Raw genomic sequence first — 26187 nt, forward strand, 5'->3', positions numbered from 1 at the left:
ATGTACTCGATCACTTACAGCTAGCAGTCTCTTAAGACTCGGCTGAAAAGTCGAAAAATTTCATACGGATAATGTTCAACTTAATATTTTATATTGTGTTTCTACATACGCGTACTGCGTATATACATTTCCGAATAACAGTATTGAAAAAATTGTACTCGTTATGTTAAATTAAAAGCACTAATGTATTTATGTATAATGCATTTATGTATCGTTTTTAAGTGTAGGCTATTAAATTATTTTGATTATTATTTTATAGAACAATTATCTATACTCACAAATCGAACAATCGGATGATACCGATTTGAAGGTCACTAACAGACTACGCTGTTATTGACCTAGTTTGTATAATATGTGATACCAGACGGCAGACATAATGTTTATTGCCTAAAACAGTATAAGAATATGCCATATTCTATTAAATTTCACTTATCAAAATAAGTATAATTAGGTATACTGGGAAAGGCGTAGTTCGTGAACATTACTAATGATGCTCGTTCAACATTTAAAAGATAATTTACATATTAAATTTTGTTTAGCTGTCTAGAGTGAGATTTCCACAAATTCAGTGTAAAATATATCAACGAGTAAAAACATAATTTGTTGTTTATTTTATGTTAAATAGTCAAAAATAATTGCTTGATAACGTTTTATATCTATTTAATAATTTAAATTTGTTCGTCATGATTTTATATGCACTTAGTAAATCGGAGAAAAATACCGTTTGATAATAACGACGAGGATAGCTAAATATACACAATTTTGTACAATAAATCATATACCTTGTGTGCATAGTGCACCGCTTTCTAATTAGAACAATTTTAACAGTTCATCCTAATCCTTACATTACTGCGATAAAATGCGATGGCTAAATATACAAATAAATGTACCTATTTGTGGCCGTATTCCTATCTACTTATATTATTTCACCACTCCTTCTCTTATGTACATTAATAGACGACGTCTCTTGAAACTGACTTTTATTCGACGTCCATACTATTGAACATAATTTTCTCCAACTTATGTATATTATTAGAATATAAATATATCTATACATATTATAATACATCGTTGTTCCATTATGCTATATAATAATTATCAAAATCCAAAGCCATGATTTATTTAATAATACTCTCCGGAATTTCATTCAAATTTATTATGTAGGTATATAATAAGTTATTATTTATGGATATTATCCGTTTTCCTATAAAAAATCTGATATTTTATAAAAATTATTAAATAAACAGCTCATTTATATGTTGATAATCAATTACAATTATTATTGTACGAACATTTTAATTTTTGTACTATTATACTTTTAGACCCGTTTATACAGTAAAAAAAATTCGTACACATCTGCAGCATAAATTAACGACAGATGGCATTGATATTTTAACTGTTATCAAATACAAATACCAAATATAATATGTACGATCATTGAACACACAATAATTTTGACGTTTTGGAGATAACTACAATCTCGAAATAAACCATAAGTCAACCATAATGATTAATAGCTAAATCTGGTGATTTGGGCGACTATTGGGGCGGATATAATGTATATTATGCGTTATCAATAATCTTTGGCAAAAACACGTGTTTTTGGGGAACTAATACGATTAGTGGTTACACATAAATATTCGTTACATGTATAAAACATTATAGAGAATACCACCCCGACCCCGTACATGTTACATGGCGGTCTATCCGTACGTTAGATGAGGCTTATAGATGAATTAAAAGTTAGAAATGGAATAGATTTAAAAAAAAATGATTCTCGGCTAGACAAACACGCGTGAATACAAAAAGAAAACGTCAAATGTTTTCAAACCATTCACTGGTAAAAGGCTAGTTATAATGCTTTGAATTTTTACGCCAAAATCTACTCTAGTCTAGTGTCTAGACTTCTTAAAACTACTTTTGCTGGTCAAAAGAATCGACGAAAAATTCCATGCTTCTTATCGTATACATTACATTGTGTTTAATTTTAAATACAAAAATCAGCAATATTATTAAGTTATTTTGAAACTTTATATTCTATGACACAAATACCTGATAATATAATATTGTCTTACAATAGTTATTAAAGTAATATTTTTTTAATTCTTCATACTAAAATGTTAAATTTTATTTTGAAATCTTTTAATATACAGTAACGATTATCAACATTGATTTATTATATTATTATTGTTTGTAAATAAATCATTACTGAAAGGTTCCGATTATAACCCTGCGCAAAATATGTATACATACTAGCCGTACTTACCTGTTAGTTTCATTGTTTACCCTATCACCACAAATTGTTTTTCTTCAAATCAATAAAATTTAAAAAAATCGAATAAATTATGATATATTTTTTTGTGTCTCAGTCAAATAAGTTATATTGATGTTATCATATCATATTATATTTAATACAACTTGTACTGTACAAAATTGAGATTTTCACCAAGGTTTTTTAAAAGTAGTAAATAATGTTTTGTAGTATTTTTATTTATTTTTTTTTTTTTATCGAACTCGCGTACGTCATGTCGATTTCCACAAATTCCTAAACGCGCACATGAATCCGCGAGGGATACATAATACATTATAGTAATAGAAGCAGCAAGCTATGGAATAAAATTCCTGGTTCTGTTTACTACGCAAGGCGTATCGAGAGAGAAAAATAATAATAATAAAAGAAAAATACGGTCGTTATATCATACATTTTATTTTTTTATGCACCGTGGTAAACATAAATTATTATTGCTATTGTCTCGTTTGTATATGATAAAAAAATTATTTCGTCGGTTTTCTCGCTATATAGCACATTGCACATACCTCTCCCTGACTCCACCATGTCCAACAGCCAAATGTTCTCATCCGCCGAATCTTTTAACACGTTATAATAATAATAACGTATTTCAAAAAAATCTGCTATCACTGCAGTGTCACCGTAGAGGTTGGTGATAATCTATATATACAATATATACATATGTATTCCTTAATAATATTATTTATCATCTATACTGTGTATAATTAGCAAATTCGATATCTATTATAATTTATAACTTACATTTAATAAGTTGTGTTTGATTTAGGTGACATCTTGGATTGTCTGGTAGACTTTTGATAATAAGTTATCTAAAGTTAACTATTTAGATAATATTACATTTTGAAATGGAGTCTGAAAACAATAGTGGATTTATGATGGAAAGGAGCACAGGCGGGTTGCTCTTTCCCCTTATGACATATGTTAATGTATAAATATTTTGTAACTCATCATAGTCATAAAGTACCTCCTACCTAAAAAATGTATTAGAAATAAAAATTATTTTGTATTATGTGACTAGGTGTATACCTAAAGTGTATGGCTCATAAAATGTCTTCTCTTATACCTATATCAATGAAAAAATAGCGAGGTATGTGTGTGCATGAAAAAGTATATTCGACCCTTCCTTTTTGAACTTGTCAAAAGTTTCCACTGTCTGTAGTGGAATAGGGAGACGATTTTTTTTACAGTTTTTACTTTTAGGTCTTCGCGTAACAAGTCTGATGTACATTATAAGTACGTAATAACGAATGCGAAAACGACGGTGGCGACTGCATTCCCCTCCGAAATAATTTTTCACAGATCATAATGATATCATACTATATACCTACTACTGTATAATAATAATAACAATAATGTATAATTCGCGATCGCCGCGCACGTCTTTCCCCGTCGTCGCAGGTGCGTCAGGGATTTCAGATTGGATACAAAAATATAACGACGCAGACAGGTGTTGTCCGGGCAGACCGTCGACACGACGGCAGCAACAACCCCACCCTATTCCTATTTATATTGTACACATTTTACGTATATATATATATATTATGCACCTTCAGCTATTACTTATTGTATACACGGACGCACGCACACACACTCCAGCGGAATGTTGGTTTTTCTCCAGGAGGGTGGTTCCCGATATTCATGCGCGTTTTATATAGGTGCCATGTCTTATTCTTCCGTGATTTTTTGTTCGAACGCTCGCATGTTCGTGCTTGTGATAAATAAATCGGCGAAAGTGTACCGTGACGGTAAAAAAAAATTCAATAGTATGATGACTTAATAAAATGGCGTGTGAAATCAGAGATTTGTAGGTCAATGTCTGTATAAATAGCAACTCGGCCACCGGGAATAGACCGTTGTTGTTTTAAATACAATATATTATTTTCGACGTGAATATACGAGAGAGCGCGTGTCTAGTCGTGTCTTGAGTATTTATGGATAATATATAATAATAATAATAATAATATACTATAAAATGTAATAACATAAATATTATACATTTATAGCTATATATATATAAATAAAATGACGAAGACTTGAAAAAAAAATTTAAGGTCAGTCATGATGTTTAATATCGCGCGGGACTTATGCTAGTAGCGCGGTTATTTTATTTACGAACGCATTTCACGTAATAATTATTCAGAACAACGATTATTAAAATGAATAAATCATTTTATATTTATCATACCGCGAATATAAACGCGTATAATTATAATATATATCACGTGCTTTGGTCCGCTTACATATCAAATTGTGATTAATAATTGTATGTGAATAATAAAATAATATTATAAATATTATAATGTCTCGTGGTCTCGCCGATCTTATGCTACTTTCGTTATTATTACGCCGTTTTTTTTTTAAATACGTGTTTATTTGCAAATCGATTTATCGTATTTTTTTTTTAAACTTCTGAGTTACACCGCATTATAGTATTGTGTATTTTACAGTATGATATCAGTGGCGGTCAAACGATTTTTTTTTATGTGTATGAGCGGAATGAAAAGGTTGAGTTTTTAATATCATAGTCGCGACATTAAAATACTTAGTAGAATACAAATAACAATATTATACAGTATTATATGATACCATTGAGAAACAAGATTAGATAGAAAACTATTGGAAGCTTAATGTTTTCATTGAATTGAAAAAAAAACAACATTTTTTGTATTGAAAAATATGAATTTTATGTCGATGATTAAACTTATCACATTATATACATTATGTATATAATAAATATTACTGCTGAAGTTATTTTTATTTTTTTAAATTACAAAGATAATAATATATTTTTGTCATTATTCCCCTCCTCGCCGGTTTGGTTAACTTCTGCGTTATACAAAATATAACACTCACATTATAATTGCCGAGGTATGTCGCTTGAGACAACTGTCATTAAAAAAACCGCCGCCACTATACGATCACGGATCGTTGTCTTGAGTCGATAACCAGCGATACTCGCCGAAACCAAACATCTTTACAGCGGTTCAGTTGTATGTTACCTACCCGAAATATTATAACGTGGTCCTAAAGATTTTCCGGTACACTCGTTTGCCCTCAGCGGTTACGTATATGTTTGTTGACGTGACGCATTTATATTTAAAGCACGGTCTCTCCGGGATATCTATTTTGGCTTCGTTATCGATCCATGCGTAATAACAGACGAGGGTGCTGGACTGCCGCCGCCACCGATTGGGCACTGACGAGTGGAGAGAGAAGCCGCACACGATAAATAACGCACCATTCGCGCGAGATATATTCGCACGCCGCAGACGATGACGTCACCAGGCGGCTGTAGCGACGTTCCGAAACGCAATTTCGAGAAATGTTCATCCCACCCGCGGATACGCGTTTTCCTCCTACGTCTTCAATTAATCGCCACCAAATCGTTTTTTTTCCACGCGAAATCTCGTCGACATCGGCAGAAAGAGAGAGAGTGAGAGAGACAATTATATATTGCTGATCCATTGACGGCGTGACGGCTATATATATATTATATTATTGTTTTTGTGTTACAATATTATTAATTTTTCTTGTTATTTTGTCGTCTGCTGTTTAAGTGTTAATTATTATTATTCGTGCTATCGTTTTACACTCGAATGATAATTATTACGTGTATAATATAGTTTGCACGTATATCGTATAATACGCGTAAATTAACACCATTATCATCCGGCGTTGTGTATATCGCCGTGCCGTAATAATAATATAATACGCTTATTATATTATATAGTTACCTTGGCAAATGCGAGTTTTATCGACGATCGACTGCTTGCAGTCGTTATAGTAAACCCGTAGTAATGCGTTGCACAAGCCCGATCGTGTTTACTTACAGTCTACCCCGTTAACGATGCGCACAAAACAAGATGAATGTGTCGCGTAAAAAAGTACTACACATATAATGTGGTTTCTTTAGCATTTGTGTACTAGGTCACTACAGAATAGTGATCTATCAAAAAACTCAAATATTTATACAATTTGTCAATAAAGTTATCAGAATTGTTTTTTATTAGTTATTAAGAATAATAAAAATAAATTAAATCGTCAAAAAAAAAAAAAATAAATACATAAAAAAATTTCAAAAGCAACGCAATACATTCATATTACGAAAAAAATGTTTCGGTAACCGTTGAAGAATTATTTATAAAATTTTATAGATAACAGACTGTAATTAAAATTGAATGGTTGATCATCTGATAGACAAATAGCGTTTCATTTAGGTAATTATTATCAAGATATTTATGGTATTTCTTCTATTTAAGATTTTCATAAATATTTTCATCTGCCGATCCCGTCGAAATCACATACCTATTCGAATTTTCAGTGTTACAACACACCTACCTATATATTTAATTGCGTAATTGGTAATTTTGTTTTACTTTTATGCCAATTGTATTCGTGTAAAAATTGCTTAGAATTTTTAAATTTTTAAATTAACACTATTGCAATGATCACTTATACGTTTTTCCAAAGGATCCGAAAACCAGTGATGGAATACAATTTGAATAACAACATTGCGATATTTTTTGCTTGCCAACTATGAAGATCAATTATAATTTATTATCGATATAGCATCCGTATGTGGAAGTCCGTAAATGTCCAATAATGAACAATTTACGAATATTTCAAATTTGAAATTGTTATTTAAAAAACTTCTTCGACTTTGAAATGCGCTAATAATGAATTTTTGATGAAATACGTATGTACATTGGAACTTGTTTCTAGACGTTTGTGTATGTTGATATGTGTCAAAGTAAATATGGCTCGTCGTCGACGTAAAATATAATATAATATTGACAAAACGTCATCGAATGAAATACGAATATATATACATCAAAGAACCATAAACACGTGTTATGTGATATAAATTCAAATTCGAGCGTGTTTCACAAATAATATAAAGATTTGACGTAGCTATGGTTGTACTACTTGTACTGTACAACAACGACTTAGTTTGATTTAATTTGAACGATTCATATAGATCAACTACTATTTCTATAATGATTTATTGGCTGTAGTGAATTTTACGATCATATATTTTTGTAGATCGTAATTCCTTAGAAAATATATTTAAACGTGAGATGCGATGCAACAATTATCAAAATATGATAAAGTTCTTTCATTCGCGAAGCATTGAAATGAAATATGCCACGCGAGTTCAAAGGTTTTTGTTTGTATTTATACTCGCGGTTAGACTATTTATTATATTATCACATAGATATGTTTATACTGTATATACAATGTATTCGTATTCAAATACAATGTACGTATAAATAATATTCATAAATGTATAATAATGTAATGTGTAGTGTGCTAATATATATATTTATATAGCCAACAGAGACACGTACGTTACTCCAGAACTCATTATTTTCTCTCGAAACTTTGAATCGTGGTCTGAGGATTTATCATTATTTCCATTTTCAAAGGCAGTATTTTTTTTATACATTTTTAACGTGGTCATCAGCCGTAATACTGTTTGCGCGTGCGTGTGTGTATGTGTACTTTTATAATATTATTCATTTTAATATATAAGTACGTAATTGTACATATTATTATTATTTCGTTAAAAGACAGCATGTACATGTTGTAGTGATTCAGTCCGTATCGATCACTAGCAAATAATACCCACCATACATCATCACTCATCGTAGATCTGTTATGATAATATGTCAATACATATAAAACGGATTATTACAAGTATAAAATTTATCGTTTAAGTGTTAAACTATAACCGAAATGCAGTTAAAACCGCGAAAATAATAATAACAATTTACGCGTGTCTTCCGTACGTCAATAATTCCCGATATTATAGTAATATTATATTGTATTATCATAAAAGATATTTCATTAAATATATCTTGTAAATTATAATTTATATAATAATATACATTGTATTTTACATTGGTAATACGTGCGTAAATAAAACGACTGTATAATTTTCCACGTACCTGCACCAAATATGCCGTCGACTATATTATATTATGATACTACACGATACCGCATCGAATTTTATTTAATATGAAACGCTTGCGATTTGAAAAATGTGAACACTTTCAAAATAACGTAAATGTGTAGATATTGCGCATAACATGTGACGACGTAGATTACTTAGTTATACGAGGAGTGTTTTGCAGTATAGTTATATTATGAAGGTTTTCTGCTCATCGAAGTTCCTCGGCATACGCTATCCGCGGCGCGTTTATGCAAATTCATTCGCTCATGGCAAGAATTCCATTTTTGCCAACTTTTTCTCTTTCTTTCCCTGTATGGTTGACTTTGTTTCATTCGCTATCCGCCTATTTCTGTACAGATAATTATTTTTTCACTGGCTGCGAACGGTTTTCGAGACATTTGCCGCGCGTCTACATCGCGCGCTAATTCAAAAGCCTATTCATCCAGGTATGTACCGCATCTTCTTGTATACACCTCACGCAAAAACAGTCGTCACCACCATCCTGTCGTATATAATACACAGTCGATGTGAATACACTCGCATGGTGTACCGCTTATAGAATGTACATTATTATATATTACAGGTGTGCCGCACACACGTCGCAGTGTGCAGTGTGCACTCACCGGAAACAAGGGTTTATAATAACGAATAACGATATAGTAGTCTTTGCCGCGAAGGCACACGACCCATAACATCCTCCTATACAACACAATAATATGATATAATGTGTGTATACCGTGTGCGATCCAAATATACGTATTATACGTATATATTTATGATGTGTATTATTTTATGCCCACCGCCTTCGTAATATTGATAAATTGAGCAAAGTTTTCGTCGAGCTTTGAAAAGAAAAATAACGTCTCTTCTACACAAAATGAACCCTTTACGTCACAGTGGTTCCCAAACTTTTTTTTCTATCGCTGCACACTTTGGATAAATATTATCTTTATCTACTTTAAAATTATTAAATGGTTTATATATATATATAAAGTTCAACTTTTCGTGGCAAACCTCTCAAATTTCACGGCACACCCTTTGGGAAACATTGCTTTACGATAATCACGAATTGCAGCCGTCGCCACAGAGTTTTTATTATCAATGGAGTCGCCGCGTGTATGATGCACATAAGCACATTATTAATATATTATTATAAATTACAATATTGTAATACAATGTAGCGAACGGCTTGAACGTGTTTTTTTTTCTTTTACATTATCGCGTGTGCGCACCAACAAATACGACATTGCCATCGTGTGCGGTTCGCGCGCGCGATCTAAACTTCCGCGTAACTGCGACGGTATATATAATAATATAGGTAATAAGTAATAACATTAACGACAACCCCGTTTGGAGTATAATATATTATTATTGTCGTATACCACCACCTACACGCATCTACGTACATACCAGTAATATTAATATTGTGTCGCCTGCTCTAGCTATGTGCTCGCGTTTACGGCCACTATACGGTAATAACAATAATAATTATTAATCGACGGCGATGGCCGAGGCGGTCGTATACTCGTATCACTGTCGCCCGTCGAAACGTCGTCATTAACGCCGCCGCCGACGTCGCGCACGTTATATAGTTTTCAGTTTTTACGAGCGCGCGCGCGACGTCTACAACACCGCCGTACACGTAACCGCCACCCTCTTTGCCAATCCCTACCGGCGCAGCCAACCACCCACTCGCCCTACACACACTACGCCCGCTTACACGTGCAAGCACACCCACACACAAACACAGGACGATATTATATATGTCGCGCACACACATATATAGGTACGTATATATATATATATATATATAATATACCCGACACGAAAGGGGTCTTGGCGATTTTTACCCCTAGCCCTTGCGCTGGTAGTAAACGATATCAGGGTGGGGGAAGGGCTGGTCATATTATATAAAGCGCGCAGGCAGCGCGGTGGGGCGGCCATTGTGCCCATCCGTGCAACGGCGGTGACTGGGAGTTTCCCCTCTTGTACGTGCTCGTGTGTTAGTGTGCGTGTGTGTGCGGCGCGCACATCGATCGGTGAGGAGGGTAAATATAAACGCGCGCGTGGTGTCGGCGAAGCGGTGTGGCGTTAGCCCCGGGAACGCGTTCCGGAAACGATTCCCCTCTCGTGTTTTTGATATACATAACGCGTATATATACGTATAATACATTGTGTTTATATAGACGTGCAACCATACCGTCTCGACTACTCTCGCCGCCACTACGATGGGGGGCTGCACCTCCCTGAAATTAGAATCGAAACGCCGTCACTCCCAGTCCTACCGTTAAGCCTTGATGTGTATACTTAGGATACCGGAAAATGGGTTCGAGTATACGTGCGCACGTGTGTATATGTGGGTGGGTGCGCGTGTCTTGAACGACGCGTAGGAGATTCAAACCTTTGTCGCCGGGCGTGATTCTATATAGTAGGTGAACGAGATCATCGTCGGCGTTGTGTTTTTTTTATCTTTTGAGTGCCATTTTATACTCATTACATATCATTATGGCAGAAGACGAGAGCAGGTTAGTGATGCGGTTGATGTGTAGGTGTAACGCGTGTACAGAAAAAGGAGACGAGATTCGCGCAAACTAGGTCATCGCATTATACGCTGCGTGCTAGTAGAAGTCGTCGCATATATAATACTAACTCCGTATCTGGTGACCCAAAAACAAAAATAAAAAACTTAGTCGCGCCATTTGCGTCGTTCACATGTCATAATATTATATAATATTCAAATATTACATCTCCTACGTATGTAATAAGTGCGTGTAAATGATAATATTGTATACGTTCAAAAATTGTCCGTGCTGTGTGCGTTCCTCGTCTCACATTGAAACAATACGATAAACACTAGTCGGTCGCATGTGTGTAGTCCTTTCCCTTCTCCCCGGCCGCCGTTTTGTGAAATTATACGAAAGCTTTGACGTTTTTGCCGCCGCCCGCGCACCAGTTTAACCGCGAACGCGATCGGCGACAATAAAAACGTCTCGCCACGTTACATTATAATAATATGGTATCATCGTCGTGTTATTTGGGTCAACCGTTTTCGATTCGTTGGCGTGTGCGAGCTACACCGGCATTATTATCTTTTACGTTACGTATATGCAGTACAACGCCAATCGCCCGAAATATTATGATCGTGCGCGCGACTCGGTATATACATTACATCCCCTCGCGTTTTATAGCAGTACGATGACATGTATTTACTATTTTGTATATTATTTCGTTTCGCGTTCAGATGTCGCCGGGACTAGGCTTGGGTGTACGGAAAAGCGCACAGACACCAGGAAAATGCTACATAATACGTCATCATACGGCTAAACAACAGCGCGAATATACCGTGTTACGATTTGCGGACAACAGTAAATGCGAACCGTGTCCGTGAATAATGTTTTACAACACTGTGTATAATTCATTAATTACACGCGTCGAAAAACAAACACTAATTATTATGCTTAAATACACTTTTATAATTGTGTTTGTACGAGTACATAATACATATATTGCGCTATACACGTTATGACAATAATGTTATGACGTATACCATAGTGGTGCGACGTGCGTTTTTTTTTCCAGTAACGCACAAAGGCCCGTTCGGGACAAGCGGTTTTGAAACATGTGTGTTAGCGGGTACACAGTCCGATATTATACTCGCACGCACACTCGCGCTCACGTGACACATCAACAGACGACAATATTGTTTTACGACAGTAACAGCGCGTGGTTTGAACGCAATAATATTATAATGTACATACTACGACTTACCACTTACAATTTACATAGTTACATATTATTATGCACACTTGGCAATTGTGTACACACGACAACTAGCGTATAAAATAATCCGTCTATAACAATACTAAAAAAAAATTCGACAAGTCTTGAACAAGGTGGTTATTTCGTTAAGAAATGTGCGGTGGGTTTCCTCCGCGCGCGCGCGCCTGTCATAAGAGTCGATGTCGGACTATAACACACGAGCACATGAATGTTCGCTAGTACGTGAAAGTCGTACTGGGATCCAATTGGCAAGTTGTTGAAAAAATCAGCACTACCTGAAAAACACATTTTTATATTTTTTTATCGGATGGCTATTCTTTTTTACCAATGCTTTACATTTTCAAATAATGTTTATTTATTAATACGACTTTTTAAATGGGAAACCATTTAGCTGCACTTGCGATGAAACATGACGATTTTACAAACGAAACTCCGCTGATCACTATCGACTGAATTTTAAATCTAATTTATCAATGTTTAATTGATCTATATTATTTCGACATTTCATATATTTACAAAGATTTTGATATTAACTATTCTACCCTGATAAATATTATCTGTGCTTATGTTTATAATATATATGTAAAATTGTTTCTATAACTACATTGTATAGTAAATGTTCATTAGTGGAATAATTACTCATTCGTCTTACGAATAAATAAATAAATTCTTAAAAAATTATAATCAATAACTACAAACGCCATTTTATTCAAATTTTAGTTGAAACTTGTAAACTATCTTTTGTTTTTTACTTTTCTATATTTATTAATGTAATGATAAAAACATAATTAGGCCCAATTCACCCCGTGAGCAAATCAGTGGCTTTATTTAAGAATAAAGTCAGTTGTTGGTGAAAAAACATAACTATTTTTATGATTTTGAGGAAATTATATAATACTGTGTATAGTTTATAGGTGGGTAATACTCTGCCCGTGTATTGTGTAATCGCCCGTTGAAATGCCATCATCGCTGCTGACCTCAGTTGCCCGCTTGCGTTCTCATACATATATAATATATAAAACACTAAACGGCTACCGAAGATTAACGGCTTAATTGATCAATAAGCAATTTATATTACATAGTACCATTTTCCGCCACGGCTATTGTATGCGTCATCTGCACCGTGGCCAATGCGCACACCTATAATAATAATAAATAATATTAATGTGGATGCCTCGCGCGGATTATGCGTGTGTGATCGATACACGTAGTTTTCGCGCCAACCATTTTTACTAACGAGCGTTTGATTTTGATGGCCAGCCCCGAATGTCCGATTACCATGTTCTAGGGGGTTCACACGAGATTATCCGAAAATACTTAACACTTAAAGTATTTCGCCTTGTCAGAGTCAGTCGATTGGTGTTAATAAGAAAACAATAATTATTCTCGCCACACGAATTGGGAAATCGCGCAGTAAAATTTCCACTTTGACCCAACCTTTACCATCAACATGCACAACCGCTTTTTTTGCGATCGAGCGTATATTATAAAATATTATATATTTATATACCATCCTCGTGTACTAAATTATATCAAAATCTAGTTCCATTCCATTGGAGTTATTTATGGTGGTGGCGAGGAGACAAAATAGCATCTTCTGTATATAACATCAATAACGTTTAATATTAACAGCTATTTATATTTATTTCTTTATCCATGATCTATTTCTATGTATTATATATATATGATAATATGTGTGAAATATAATTTTTCTGTGATTTCTTTTGATCACGCTAGTTCAGAAATGTTTCAAAATAAAACTTCATCTCGTACCTATTTACAATTTATAAGATAAATATAATACAACATTTTTTGGTAGTGATTCTATTTTTCACTGTACCAGATTTCTTAGCACATTATAAGATATTTACAGGATTTTTGTTGACAAGCGTAAAATACGAGCATAAGGCCCAAATATAACCCAAAAACGCTATAAAAACACACATAACCGCAAAAAAAGCTATAATATCTAGTGTTCAGACTTAATTTTCCAATTTATCTATATCAAACTTGACCGAGGTTGGAGGTATAATCGCGTTGCCCTTACATTAATGATACTGATTTAGGTGTATAATACAAATAACTTCTATAATCAATAATGATATATTTATAATACCCTTATATAATGATAAATGTAATGAGTAACAACTAATAAAAATAACTAGTAGATAGGTAGTAACTACCAAAAAACCCAATTAGATTTAAGTTATATATTATTTAAATAGGTACATACATATAATTTGTTACAATTTATAATGTATATATATACAATAAACATAGGTAATTCTATTGAACTCAATAAATTTTGTTTTTAAAACATAAAAATCTAAAGTATATGAAAATTGAATACGTATAACGATTGTAAAATTTAAAATGAAAATTACTTTAACTTTATGTATTTTACACTTTTATCTTATTGTTAAGATACAAAAACACAATCCTATTTTGCAGGGCTAACTATAAAAAAATCACGAAATTTGGATACCATCGTAAAGTGTATTTTTAGTATTGAGTATGAGTATTGTGTGTAAGTTTGTAGAATGTATGTCATGCGTCTGACGTGTATAATATATACCAATATGTGATAAGCATAAAACAAACATATCCAACAAATAGAACGGGCACATTATTCGCAGCGTTCACAGTACTAGCAATACACAGCTGCAGGCATACTGCTGTGACGAGCGTGTACGGTGTAAAAGACCTTCGATAGATCGATCGTCGTATGTTATGTTCTTTCGTAGCCGTCAAGGAAAAATGGAGAGAAAAAAATGCGTCGTCTTCAAACAACCTTCTGTAGTACACGATACGCAAAAATGAATTGATTTTCCGCTACCGCCGAGTTTGCATATTATTATATTGTACAATTATATAATATATATAACACTTGTGAACACTATACATACAAGTATAAACATTATACACTGCAGATGCGCCGTTGTAGATTAACAATAATTGTGCAGGTTTTACTATACCTACTGCCTGGTATCATATTACCTTCGCCCGTGCTATACACCTATGTCTACTATTATCCGTTCGAATTAAAAATTATATCGTCTGCGAAAACCCGAGTATGACTGCAATCTAAGTCCTATGCTCGTTTTATGTGACAAACTGACAAATAACGATTTTCATGCGAAAATGGTTTTTATTATTTATATTGTTATAATATATATTATATGTTGTGTTAAAAATTCGCCGTATACACATTACCCACCTCGTTGTATATTCATATAAAGTCAGAATGAAATTCGTTATGTTCCCTTGAATATAAAATATGCATCGTACGTATAATGTTATGCGTAATATACGCGTAGAGAGGAATTAAAATGCGATTTTTATTCTATTACGGAAAAAAACAAACCACTTCCGTCTTCTTAGGTATTAAAAGTCTCTCTTTAAATTTAATTTTGGTCTACATCTAACTCCTACTTCAGGTCTTCGGCCGTCATGCGTCGCTGCAATCCTGGATGTGCCGTTACAAATCCGGGCCAGATACTTATCGCGTTTCTCTCGTTCATTGTATGTACGTTGTCGTAAGTTCATGAGTTATAAATTGTAATAATAATAATATACGAGCCTTGTTATACGAGCAGATAACATTTCTACAAAAATAATATGCATGTGTTCGACACATTTATGACGGATTGTTTCGGAAATATCAAACTCGTGAAAAAACAACTCTCGTTTTAATTAAATCCGAGCCAAAGAAAGTTTTTTTAAAAAACTTCTATGAAATTATGTGAAAATATTAACTGATTGTTCATTTTTTATAGTCGTCCTACGAAAATTGAATATATCACGTCCATGTGCTTTCGTATTAATAATTATTTAATAACAGATTTATATTTGTGTTCGGATGTATTATAAAAATGTGAAATCGTCGTCTACACCATAGTGTTTGATATTTATCACATCGCCGCGTGTGTGTTTTATAATAACAAAATGTTTACGATCTCATGGCGACAATAATAATTGTGATAGAACCGTAATTTGATTCTAGCCTTGACCCTAATTATGTTTGCTATGTAATAGAGAAAAAACGTGTACGCGCAAAAATAACGTTTTTTTTAATCAGTTGTTTCGAGATGGTATAATTTCCAGTTTTCAACCAACTGATAAAATCTTAATTAACCAATAAATAATTATTTGTCCAATAATTTATTACCTGTATACAGCATTTGTAATAATTTTAAACATCTGTTTATATTTACTAACAATTTTGTACAATAATATGAGAACTAAATATTGTTAAAGAATATAATATGCATAAAATTATTAACTTATGCATTATATTATATATAATCACAGAAATTTATTTTGTTTTTAGGTTATGCAAAGTGGTTTCAAAGAATCTAGAAAAATTTTATCTGCAGTGTCGTACATCGGTACACCAAAGGTAAGGATTTTAAACATGTACTTCTTTCTAGTAAAAACAACTAAATAAAAACGATTTACCAATTCATTCGTTATCGAAATCTGAGCAATATTATTGTAGATTGCAATTATTTTTGCATTACATACAAATCGACGTTCGATTTTATTTATGTAGTGCTTGTTTAAGTAACACTTATAATATACACGATATTATGATCAGTTGTAGCTACGTAAACTCTGTCGTACAATGATGACGGATAAAAACAAAAAAAAAATACGAACACGTCTTGTTGAGTATTATCTTTGAGTGTGGTAGCCAATTGTAGTATTGTAATAATATCTGATGAACATAGGCGGTTTCTATGCACCGATCGCACATTCTATCCCCATTTGTTTTCCGTAAAACATTTGCAGTATCGTCGAAGTCGCGTTTGAGACAATACATTATGATGTTTCAACAATAATTTATAATAAAGTATTTCTATTATTATTTTCGGTTTGTTTTTATTTTTTTTTTTTTTTGGTTTCAAACTGAACGTTTATCATCGAGTATAGTTTTTGGTCACTGGTATATAGGTACCTAACAATATTACACCGGTAATAGCAAAAATAATAATGGTGTTGTTCCTATCCCGTATTTGCAAACTGAAGAATGTAGACAATATATTATGTTCCATGTCGCGCATATATGATATTATATAAGTACAGTCTTCTATAATACCACATCTTACTTCAATTATTCTGTATTCATTGCATTCAGAGTTCCTAATCTTGTTTCGTAGAGAAATCTGTGAATATTAATATTATTTACACAACATAGTATAATGTATAATATTAATAATAATTCGATTTATAAAATATACATCCGAGTACACAATTATAGCAGTGTACACATATTATACCTACACTCGGCCAACGTTTTTCGTATATTAATTCGTATCAGTTTGATATATTTATTGGTTTCGTAATAATACGACGACTACGACGGTAGTGGCGACGTCTCTCGCCAAGGTTAATACAAAACCTCGATCTTGTGTAAATCATTCTTTCACCTCGCACGTGACGCGAGCGTTATACGGTCGTCGTCGCGCAGTCGCCCATAAAGATGACCGCGATAGCTCGTTTCCCATTCTCTCACCGCTGCTAAACACACCGCGCGGCGCGCACCATACTCAGCCGAGCAATTCGCGCACCATGTTCGTAAGGCAAGTATGTATGCTACCGTACGACAGCGGTAAGAATATAATAATAATAATTTTTTGTGTACAATATAACACGCACTTTTTATTTTTATAATATTTATCGATGTTTCCGATGTTTTAAAAGTAGATACCTATATATCAAGCCGTTAAATGTCCGATTATGATGAATATTTAATATTTTGGTAATAAAGAGAGAGTAGAAATGAACTTAAAATTACATTTTTTTTTAAATCTTATAATATGAAATGTATACGAATCGATGAATGTGTTTAAAAAGAAATCTTAAATTTTTAGACTAGGCGACAAAGTATGTTCTTTCAAAAAAGCTAAATAATTAGTTCTATTATTCATGCTGTAGCCGCTTAGTATCTAAGTTAATCTACTCGGAGATTCAAAAATTACCGCCAGTTATGTCTGAAAGACCAATGGTGCAGATCCCGCGTTAAAAAGTTATTTTTTTTTTAATTTGTTAATCACTTGATATATTTTTATACAAAACCTTGAGATCATAATAATACATATAGTAATATTCTGTTGGAACAGCACTGAATTCATATTTTATACCTTCTAAGTTTCTTTATAACTTTGAAAAAATCAATAATTTAAGTGTCATCAATGGGTACCTAACTCAATGTTTTGTATCTTTATGTTATCTGTCTCATATATGATATATACTTATTAATTATTATGTCTACTGATATAGATTTCATATTTCGACATTAAATTTTAAAAATGGGCGTAATATATCTTTCAAGTAAAATTTAAAAGTTATTTTAATTTGTGCTTGGAACGTGAACCCAGAGCGAAATAAAATAATCGCATGTACAGCAATAGTAATAATAATAATGTAATAATAAGTAACGTAAAACCGTCATCGTTTAATGATTATGTTGTTACGACGCTGTAAAAATTCGCAATTTATACTGACGCCCGATTTAAATATAATAATTATTATTTAGTAGTTCTTATTATTTAGTATTCGGTGTATAGTAATATGCATGTACAAGTGGATCGGATTGCATATTACTATTTATATTGTAGACTTCCACTTCCTAAAAACAATTCTCGTTGGTTTCAAATCGATTATAACTAGAGTCTACAAGCAATGCGTGAAAAACTCACGAAAGTAAACGCAGTCTGTTGTCGATCGCGCGCGGTCGTCATTATTCATATTATGACGATGAACAGTTTGACGATGTCACGATGGTCAGGTGGCGCATGGCGTAACATTTCGCTAAGGTACATCGTAGTACTTCATTAGATAATCTATATTCTATATGGTAAAATTTGTACTTCGGTATTTATACCTACATTTTTATAGCAGGGAGAGGATAAAACTTGAAATTGTGTGTTCGCATAACTGACTAAAACTTACCACGTTCTAAACTTTTCTATCGGAGTTTTATCAAACACGCATTACATTACATACTTAATACGTGCAACATTGTTATTCAAAAATACGTAAGTTTATAATAAAATATTCCACTTTGCATAGTTTCAACACAATCTGTAATTACACCACCACGTATAATTTTATAAATTATGAGTGTTATGAATTTATGACCACGTACTTGTGCATTAATCGATGCAATATTAAAATTCATTATTAATACAGCGATCTCACATTCATCAGACTATATATTTTATAATTAATGGCTGTTCGTCGGAAGCAACATCATGTTGATGTATCATTATTAAAATAATTGTTATTATTCGTATATCATTTTCACCGCTGTGTGATGTATGGTGTGACGATGTTAGGGTATTTAAGTATTTTTTGAAAGCGACGTCACCGACTAGTTTTCCGTCGACTCGTGATACTAATAATACCATATTATTATTGTATACTGCACGCGTAGGTAGACATAGTATAATAAAAATAATAACGATCGCAGCCGGCGAATGGAAGAAGAATATACGTCGCGCAGTCGTGTAAAAGTTGTTTTCTACCCATTCTGCGAAAGTGAAACTGTATAATATTATTATTATTTATTATGTACAGTACTATAACGATCGACCGCGCGAATATACGTAGTTCGTCCAGAACGTTTGGAAGCATAATAAAATATTCTTGAGACGAAACTATACAGGTTTTTTTTAATGAACATAATTTTTGGACAACAAATCGGGTATACGTATTTCTAGGTTTTACGTGAACAGTGTTGTAAGCGAAATTATACGAACGATATTTTTGAATGCATTTGCAGTATTGTCGATTTATCAAAAATCAGAATCGTGTCATTCCGGTAACAACAAGTGCTATCACCATGCATAATAACAATACAATATTATATCAATTACCACTTAGAATATATTATTATTTATATTTTTTTTTTATTCAGCACTCACAAATTTATTTCGTCAACATTCTTAATACGTTTACATTGTTTTAATATTATATTTAAATATATGGACCGTAGTCATTATAGTTACAATTTAAGCTGTATGGAACATTTTATTATACTAGATAATAAAAGAAAGAGATTTGCTCGTAAGTTGTCTAGTTAGTTCCTTTAATATGCTAGGAACATTTCGTCTTTATTGTAATTGTGGTTTTAGCATATAGGTTTGAACGTTTTTTACTGCATATAATAATTATTTTAATACATACTGCATCAGCACATCGTGACACTTAATATATTACAATTATTCGCTAAACTGCTTTCTTATTAACAAATACAGTAATTACCAAATTATCAAAAATGAAATGAAAGTAAAATATTGTTAATTTATTATTTAGATGAAATGTGGCAAACCCGTAATTAAAAAATAAAATGCTGGATTTATTCTATTTTATTCAATTGTTTTTATACAAAAATTATCGTAGTATATGAATGTATTACTTTTTCTATCAGAATATTTATGTATACATACATTTTGCATAAATAGACACTAATAGTAGGTTTAAGTTTAAACTAATATACTCCATAATAAGGTCGAATTTTGATATTTTTTTTAGTGTGTCATGAGAAAAATTTAGTGAGAACAACGTGAAGCGAGGCCTAGTTTTTTCACAATTTTTTCAAGTATCTACTGCCAAACACAACAATTTTGTTTTGTCAATATAACTAAAAATTTGACATTAATATTTCTATAATATATTTTCGTGGTAGTTTGAACTATAATGTTTGATTCAGTTTCTATTAAATATGTAACTTATGTATAGAACGGAACAATTCACAGTTTATCACATTTATAGACATTGACAGCATTGTACGATTACGTCAATATTGTTAGTTGAGTTTAATTATTTCTTTGTGAATATCAAAGTCTAAAGATACAAAATAATATAGGTATGCAATTTACTAATATATATATATGACAATAAATTTATTTTTTCCTTGCCTGTTAGCCTGCTTGAAGCAGATAAATGGAATATACTCGTAAATCGATTTGCATTTGTTATACGCAGTTATTTAATAATACTCGTATTTTATAGAATATGTTTAATATTAATAAGCTTAAGTCTTTTGAAAAATTCATAGAAATGTACAAGGAAAAATAAATGAACAACTTTATTATAATAGTCTTTTTAAGTTTGTGTCTGCGTTTACTTGTTAATTGCGTATACTGTATGCCTGTACAGTACTTACAGTATAGTTTTCATGTATCTATTACTAAAATTATGTTGCAAATCTGTTCATGGTCAAAATACAATTACCATCCTGAATTAGTTATATCTCTGTGGAAAAACTATTTGTAGACACTTATCGGCTATTGAATATCACAACTATCAACTGTTAACATATTTTTAGATATTGACTTGATTACTACAATGTGTGGTACCTACTAAACCTTGCTATTTATCGCTTTCTAACCTAACCTTGATTTGTGTTTGTCATAACACAAAACAATTTAGGAACTTTATATAATGATAATATTATCAGGTCTTATGATAGAAATTAAGATAATATTTTATCACTATATGGTTGCAGGTTAATGTACAAAAATCGTATTGATATAAAAATAAAATAAGGAACCGTATTATTTTAAAGGATGTGACGTACCTATAGTTAGGTAAAATTCAAATTCTTCAATAGCGTACAAAACAGTATTGAATCGTTGTTGGACGATCTACACAATAACATGGTTGTATTTGTTAAAGCAATAATACTACAAAGGCAACAGCGAGCACATGGAACGCGAGAAAATATTCCCTACTCATGATGGAACTTGTGAACTTTGCTATGATAAGAATCACGAGAATAAGTATTGTATAAATAAAAGTTGCGCAGAAAAGTTTCTTGTGGTTTAATACTAATTCCATTGAATTATATATTTTAACACTCGGTAAATAAACACACAAAGGATAAATGTATATGTGTAACTGCAATATTTATGTTTATGCGTTTGACCATCTACAACACTTTATATTTACATTGTGCTGCACGAGTTACAATTTTTGTAAAAATGTACATCAACCTCAGATCTCGTCTGTTATAATAAGATTAATATACGTTTTGTTTTAAAAATTAATTTAAACAATTTATATTTTCTTTGTATTTGTCTGATGAACGTGATTGTTTCTAGAATAATAAAGTGTGTATTATTATATTGGCGGAACACGTGGCTACCAAACGGCAAACATCCATAAAATAATAATAAAGCTATTATTACGTACCTTATAAATTATAATACACACAGGATTACGAGAACACTGCAATTAAAATTTTCCAACACCTATGTATAATGATAAAATTATATCGCCCAGTGCATATAGGCAAACAATATTATTCCGATAATGTCTCTCCATATCTATATTGTAATATAATATCATCGTCTATCATCATGCCCAAAGAACGCCTTGGATTTTCTGCCGGTGTCAATTCACACTATATTATCATATATACTAAACACAATATCTCAATAGTCCCCAAGTTTTGTGAAAAATAGTATAACTTGCGCCAACGATGGTCTCGGAACAAATCGACTCTCTGTTATTTACGGTTTATTTCGAAAAAATGTTCGGACAAATGAACGAGTTGTTCGAAATGGCCAAGAACGACAAATGATGCAAGTTTTTTATTATTAATAATTATTAACATCATTATATTATGCTGTATTAAATCGAGAGGCCGTGGTTACGTGTTGCCGATCGAAGAAAGTGGGTGTTCGTCTGAGGCGAGGAAATATCCTCGTATCCGCAACTACAGAAAAAAAAAGCCTCCACGTGAGGGGAAAAATGTGTTTTCCTCACTACTCATTCAATTACAAGTTTTGACCAGACATACATCCTAGTTGCTTAAGTAACATTTGTTACATATTTTATATAAATTACACACTATATAATTAAGCAATATAAAGTATACAATTTCTACACTTTTTGGCTAGTAGCTACGTCCAAATTATTATGTATTATTTAAATTATATCGACAGTATATCAACACGAATGAACTCAAATTTACAGTTATTAACATCTTTTTATACACCCTCAATTGATTAAATTAATATAGTAGTAATCTTAGTGCTGCAATTGACTCGTGTCTTCATATAGATAAAACCTTTTCCAAAAAAGTTTAAACACCTGCTACGAAAAACTTGAAAGAAATTTTTTTATAGAAGGCCTTTTTCGAATAACTATAGTGTCTAGTATTGAACGCGGTTGTACCTATTGGTGTTATAATTACTTATAAGTTATATTATAAGTTATGATTATGAATGTATACGCCTATTATTAATTATTATTATTATTATTATTATTATTATTAATATTGATATGAATAATAATAATCTTTGTATAATTTTATATGCTATTGGTACACAGGATGAGCTACTGCAGTGTTTTCTTCTTTTTCCTTTAATAAGTATAATATTTGGTGATATGATCAAACGAATCGATAAATATTTATTAAAACTAAAAATATGTGGATAAAAAAAAAGCACATCATTTTTTAAAATTATTGAAATTTAATAAACATACATCATAAACTCGTATCGTATATTATTAGATCGGAAAATATGATTTACAGCTTATAAGATTCGTGTTTATATAAATTTGGGCATGTATATATAGGTTATAATATCTTGCTCAGAACCGCGTATAATAATATACATAATATTATGGCGTATAATAATTATTATGATATTACGTTATATTTTATAGTAATAACTAATAACAATAATATTACAGTCGCGTAATGCATTTTGTGCGTTTATATAGAACGGCACGGCAGTGGCGTCGACCGAGTCGTTACCGTCGGTTTCCCCTCTCGTCGCGCCTGCCATTCGTTCGCTCTTTACACGTGGCAGCAGCAGCAGTAGTGGTTTCTATATCACCCGGCAATAGAACGCCGCCGCCGACGCCGCCGCACACCACTACCACTCGTCCGCTTCGACCACCTCCATTACATCCTCCACCACCTGGCACCTCCGTGTCGTCGTACTCCGCGGGTAGGGACGAATGTCGAATGCCGTCGCCGCCGCCCGTCGAATTTTTATTTTTTTTTTCTCCTCTCGTAAAGAAACACTTTCTCTGAATTATGCGCCGCGTACTGCACCAGTCGTTATATTGCCGGAGCTTGGTGCGGGGTGGAGGGTGCTGCTTTCACCCGAAAAACCCACTACACACGACCAGCCGCCGCCGCCACCGCCGTTCTCTTTGGCGCGAGCGAGTCTCGCGTCTACTACGTTACTGCTCTCCAACCAATCGACCAACGACGTCGTTCTCCTTTTGTACTCTCCTTATAACTCAAAAGCGTACGTGTGTTAACTGGCGAATAAATTACAAACTGTATACCTGCGTCGTCGTCGTTGCGAAGAAAAAATAAAGTTCCCATTATAATTACATTGCCGACGAGCGTACGCGAAAACGATACTAACAATTTCCGCTTAGAAATATGATCGCAAGTTGCGTTTTTTTATTTTTACCTAGATTTCTCTTTCAACGTTGTTTCCTATTAAATGTTTTCGCTCGTCGGAGAACGATGCGCAGATTCTCGCGGAAACGATGACGTGGAACATTTTTTTTCTGTTTCCGGCGTGTAATACCGATCAACTGCGATCGGGTTCGATTTTTTTTTTTTTTTTTGACGAGACGCGTCTATCTTTCCGGTCAAACGGTGTACTCGAATCGTATGTGTACGCACACATGTATCACAAATGAGGCTTGGCGGTGTCACGGTTGATCGAACAACTATACCACCGTTAGCTATAATATGTCGATATAACAATATAATATTCGATCGCACAAACGCATATAGATTTGGGCTGGATTATCTTCCCGCAGAGGTATTTAATAATTGTGTCCACGCAATTATTCCCGATGGTGCAACTACGGAGGTTGAAGCTTCATTTAATCATCCTGAGGTCCTCAAGTCCCACGTCTTTATAATTTAACAAATATTTTTTTTAATTTTAAAAGGATTATCATCAGTTCACATCATAATATTTAGTATCTTTGTTAAAAAGAAGAAAAATAATAGCATTCATCGTAGATCGTAACATTCGAATAGTGACACTGTTGATGATCGTGGTCTAGGATCAGATTCATCAACATTTCAAGTACCTCATATATTTTGTTTGAACTTGAATATCAAAGTGTTATCAATATAAATTTAAGTACTTTTGAAATTTAAAATTTAATATTAAGTTATTTGAAAATAAAACACAACACACTGGCATTATATTTTAGCTATATTAATTGAAGCTGTTTTATATCGATAATGGTTAAAAATGTCTAGACCCCTCCCTACACACATTCGAAAATGCCTAATTCTAAGAATTTTTATCAATTATCATTGTGGGATGTTTATCAGTCATCGATGAGTTGAGTAGGTAGTTGATGGGTGGAAATTTTTTAAATCCACTAATATTTATGTTACTTTAACTTTTGAAATTACAGTGTATTTAGAATTATTTTACATTTTAATTATTCTACATTCCTAATCATAATATTCATTTGGTGATTAATATTATTCATATATACCTTACGATTTGGGTTCTTAAATTAGTTATAATAGGACTTAATTGTGCGTTAGTTGTGTATATTTTGTACGGATAACGAACGTCAGTAGGTGATCCGGCGGAATCTATTAAAATGTAAATAATAACACATGATAATGTTGTACGTATGATAACTATATTATATTGTATATAATTTGCCATGACACATTTTTCTTTCCCGTGGTGCGCCGTAATCGCTAAGAGTTTCACTTTCACCGCGCAGTTTTTCGCGAAAAATAAATCTGAAACGAATTGCACAGGTACACATTCCACACCTATTATATCCAAACACGATTTTAAACAATATCGTTTCGCACGTTACCATGACATGATTTTTCTACTTTGAACGAAGACGGTTATTCTTTATTTCTTCTTCTATCGTTTTGAAAATCGATACCTACGGTGAACATATATATGTGTATAGGCGTGTGCAGCTGGTGCCGCTGCAGGTTACTGCACAGTGCACTATGCACTGTACGTATTATATATAATATGATCTATATGAATTGACGACGAAGACAATAAAATGATCTGTTATTTCGTCACACGCAGTCGTTACTAGGTATATTATTAGTTATTATTTTTTATCTTCCCCTCTAAAATAAATGTCAACAATAAATAGT

General features: G+C 32.7%; 1 protein-coding gene across 2 annotated transcripts in view; it reads left to right on the forward strand.

The window, feature by feature from the left end:
- The window catches only part of LOC112591174 (putative RNA exonuclease pqe-1), a 134944-nt gene that overhangs the window by 17915 nt on the left and 90842 nt on the right, over positions 1-26187 (forward strand). For both annotated transcript variants that reach the window (XM_025334895.1, XM_025334897.1), the window contains exon 3: positions 16375-16443. The gene's annotated coding sequence lies outside the window, so the exon portion shown is untranslated. The remainder of the gene's footprint in view (positions 1-16374; positions 16444-26187) is intronic.

This window comes from Melanaphis sacchari, unplaced genomic scaffold (assembly GCF_002803265.2).
Source record: "Melanaphis sacchari strain LSU unplaced genomic scaffold, SCAv2.0 Contig12_pilon_pilon, whole genome shotgun sequence".
NCBI lineage: Eukaryota > Metazoa > Arthropoda > Insecta > Hemiptera > Aphididae > Melanaphis > Melanaphis sacchari.